The sequence below is a fragment of the Bison bison genome, unplaced genomic scaffold, assembly GCF_000754665.1.
Source record: "Bison bison bison isolate TAMUID 2011002044 unplaced genomic scaffold, Bison_UMD1.0 scf7180017864518, whole genome shotgun sequence".
Lineage (NCBI taxonomy): Eukaryota > Metazoa > Chordata > Mammalia > Artiodactyla > Bovidae > Bison > Bison bison.
This window is the reverse complement of record NW_011495071.1, coordinates 2,856,864-2,861,118: the sequence shown is the minus strand read 5'-3', so window position 1 is coordinate 2,861,118 and position 4,255 is coordinate 2,856,864.

The window sequence follows — 4,255 nt, the reverse complement described above, 5'->3', positions numbered from 1 at the left end:
GAGGAACCTGGCTGGCTACAGTCCATGGGGATCGAAAAGAGTTGGATATGACTGAGCACATACCACGGTGTGTAATACAAGCTCAGTAGACATTTGTTAAGACTTCTCTTTTCCCTCTTTCATAACTGGCTGTGACCATCACTTTATCTCTCCATATCTTACTTTCTTCATTTGTCACAGAAGCACACTGGTCTAGGGTTCAGTTCGGTTCAGTTCAGTTCAGTCGCTCAGTCGTGTCTGACTCTTTGCGACCCCATGAATTGCAGCATGCCAGGCCTCCCTGTCCATCACCAACTCCTGGAGTTCACTCAGACTCATGTCCATCGAGTCGGTGATGCCATCCAGCCATCTCATCCTGTTGTCCCCTTCTCCTCCTGCCCCCAATCCCTCCCAGCATCAGAGTTTTTCCAGTGAGTCAGCTCTTCGCATGAGGTGGCCAAAGTACTAGAGATTCAGCTTTAGCATCATTCCTTCCAAAGCAGCTAGCAAACTACAGCTCATGGGCCAATCTGGCTCTCCACCCATTTTGTAAATAAAGTTTTATTGGAACACAGCTATGCTCACTTGTTTACATATTGTCTGTATCTGTGTTGGGGCTACATCAGTAGATCTGAGTGGCTGCAGAGATGGTATAGCTCACAAGTCTAAAATAGTTATTATCTGACCCTTCGTAGAAAAGTGTGCTATTTGCTGGTGTCTTTGAACTCTGAGATCTTTATACTCCTCATGTTCTTAATCTTCTGGGAAACACCCACGCAATGTTCACTGCTCTGTGTAATAACAAGTAGCCAATTGATTTTCTTGAATTTCTTTGAAGTTTCATAATAGGCCATGAATTGACTATGGTTAAGGAGTTTATGGAGAAGGCAATGGCACCCCACTCCAATACTCTTGCCTGGAAAATCCCATGGATGGAGGAGCCTGGTAGGCTGCAGTTCATGGGGTCGAGAAGAGTTGGACACGACTGAGTGACTTCACTTTCACTTTTCACTTTCATGCATTGGAGAAGGAAATGGCAACCCACTCCAGTGTTCTTGCCTGGAGAATCCCAGGGACGGGGTAGCCTGGTGGGCGGCTGTCTATGGGGTCGAACAGAGTCGGACACGACTGAAGTGACTTAGCAGCAGCAGCAGGGAGTTTATACTAATGGTTTATTCATTTCCCCATGACTTTTCAGCCTTGTCTCCCAAAGGATTTAAGCCCTAAAGGGTATAATTGCTGTCACCCACCTTGAGATTTACTGTAACTTTTCCTTGACACCAGCTCTAGGAGGGGACTGCCTTAACACTGCACTTCAAGCATGCTTGGCTTTGGAATCGATGAATGTTTCCAGCTGGTATTGCTCTAGCTTCAATGTCACAAAACATCAGCTGAGAACTGGAGGTGGAGAAGGAGGGCGGCAGGTTCCTTATTTCTCCAAGGAGTCTCTTCCCTTTTTAAGCTCCCTGCCCACACGATTCCACAAAGGACTGTGTTTCAGAAGCGAGGCAACGTGGTATAATTGAGAGAACATAGAGTTTGGCTCCCAAGAGAATTTGGTTCACGTTCCATACCTGCCACTTACTAGTTCCATGACTTTGGATGAGTAACACAATCTTTCTGCACCTCCGTTCCCTCATTTGTGAAGGGGAGTTATTGATTACCGCCTCATAAAATAGAGTGAATAACAGTGGCCATTTAATACATATTATTTGAATACCTGTTATATACCAGGTATTATTCTAGGTCTTGGGAAAACAGTAGTAAACAAAAATAGAAACCAAAAAAAAAAAAAAAATCTCTTATGGATCTTGTGTCCTATGGGGGGATGGACAAGTAAATATTTAATGTAGTGATGAATGCAATGAAGAAACATCAAGCGTGGCAAAGGAATAGAGAGTGATGGAAGGGTGACATTTTATTTAATAGAATGGTCAGGGACATCCTCTTTAGGGAGATGACAACTGGATAAACCCTGGAGGAAGTGAGGGAGAGAGACAAAGGGATATTTGGGAGAATAATATACTGAGTCAAAGCAGCCTCTTGTGCAAAGTCCAGGAAGCAAGGTCTGCCTGGTGTTCAAGCAGAGCATGTGGACCAGGATGGCTGGAGCTGAGGTAGGGTGGTGGTGCTCAGACTTGAGGTTGAGGGAGCCGGCAGGGCATAAGTCATTTACGCCCCAGGGCCATGAAGAGGCTCAGGGTTCTATTCTACAGGGAGTGGGAAGTCAAAGGAGGGTTTTGAGTGGGGATGTGATGTGCTCTGACTTACGTCATAAAATAATTCTGGCTGTTGTTACGGAGCACAGACTGTGAACTATTGTTTAAAATCTTGTTATCATTTGTTGTTCACAATACACACTGAGTACCCAACATGTGTGTGCCTGCTTAGTCACTTCAGTCATGTCTGACTTTTTGTGACCCCATGGACCGTAGCCTGCCAGGCTCCTCTGTCCATGGGGATTCTCCAGGCAAGAATACTGGAGCTGGTTGCCATGCCCTCCTCCAGGGCATCTTCCCCACCCAGGAATCGATCTTACTTCTGCATTGCAGGCAGAAACTTTGCTGACTGAACCACCAAGGAAGCTCACCTACTATGGTACCAGGGCCTATTTAGAGGGAATTACCTACAGCTATAGCAAGATGAAATGAGGTTAGTCTGGCAAACAGTCTGATTGCTGGAGGGTAACAGGAGAGCTGCTTCCTGCTGGAGAAGTGTTTCACACCCAGCAGGTCCGGGTGAGGACACCTGGATCTCTGGCCAGCGCTCTGTCTCCCAGCTGATGAGGCTATCCAGTCGTCCCTCTTGGTCAGTCTTCAGCGGCAATTAGAGCCATGTGGCCTGGTTGAACTATTTGCCATATTTGAGACTGGCTTATAAAAATGAGAGATGATTACAAGTGCTTTAGAAAGACCAAACATCATTAAGCCTCCCAGACCTGCTCTCTGGAAAGCTTTCCGCCTGGGCCACTGAGCCGAGCCACCTGGCCGCACAGAGTGGCGTCGGTAGCACCTTGGTGGGGAGGAGAGCTCTCACGGCAGGGACTGAAGGGGTGACGGAGCAGTGTGTGGGGTTAAAAATCAGGACCCAGAGTGTGGACCAGCTGCCCTGAGTTTGCCGTTATGCCAGTTCCCCAAAGGTGAGCAGGGCTGGGGTGAGGTGAGCCTGGCTTGCTGGCCACAAGCTCACTCTAAGTGACTGGCCTCCTGTGGGGTCAGCTTTGTCAGCCCAGGTCCCTGAGGAGTCACCCCACCTCCACCCCGCCCCAGAGGATTCCCTGCTCAGCCTCCCACCTCCCTACTGTGTCATTTCTACATCTGACTTTGGGGCCCCAGGCCTACAGATGGGGAAGCTGCCCTGTTTGCTGCCCTATTTTCTCCCCATGAGATCAGGTTGGGGATTCCATTAGGGTGACCCATCACCCTGCTTTTTCTGGGGTTGAGGGGTTTCCCTGGATGTGGGACTTTCTGGTCTAAAACTGGGAAATCGGAAAAAAAAAAAAAATGAAAGTGTTAACTGCTCAGTGGTGTCTAACTCTTTGCCACCCCATGGACTGTAGCCCGCCAGGCTCTCCTCTCCATGGAATTCTCCAGGGAAGAATAGCCATTCCCTTCTCCAGGGAATATTCCTGACCCTGGGATTGAACCACGGTCTCCTGCATTGCAGGTGGACTCTTTACTGTCTGAGCCACCAGGGAAGCCCCCCAAAAATGGGGAAGTCCCAGGCTAACCAGAACAAGATGGGCACCCTAGAGGGCTGTCTAAACTATGGGTTCATTGAGAGCAGGGGCTGTGTTTTGTTGCTGGTTTGCTGTTTTATTGAGATATGATTATATGCCGTTAACTGGCCTATTTGAAATATACTCTTCAGTGATTTTTAGTACATTTACACGTGTGCCACTATCATCATGATCCATTTAGAACATTGGCATCACCCTCAAAAGTAACCCCATGCCCATTAGCAGTCGTTCCCCATTTCTGTCCCTAAATCTTACTTGCACCCTGTGGCCCCAGCCTTGGACCAAGTTAATCTACTTCATCTCTATACATTTGTCTATCCTGGGCATTTCACGGGCTTCCCTCATAGCTCAGTTGGTAAAGAAGATCCAACCAGTCAATCCTAGAGGAAATCAACCCTGAATATTCATTGAAAGGACTGATGTTGAAGCTGAAATTCCAATACTTTGGCCACCTGATGCTAAGAGCTGACTCATTTGAAAAGACCCTGATGCTGGGAAAGATTGAGGGCAGGAGGAGAAGGAGATGACAGAGGATGA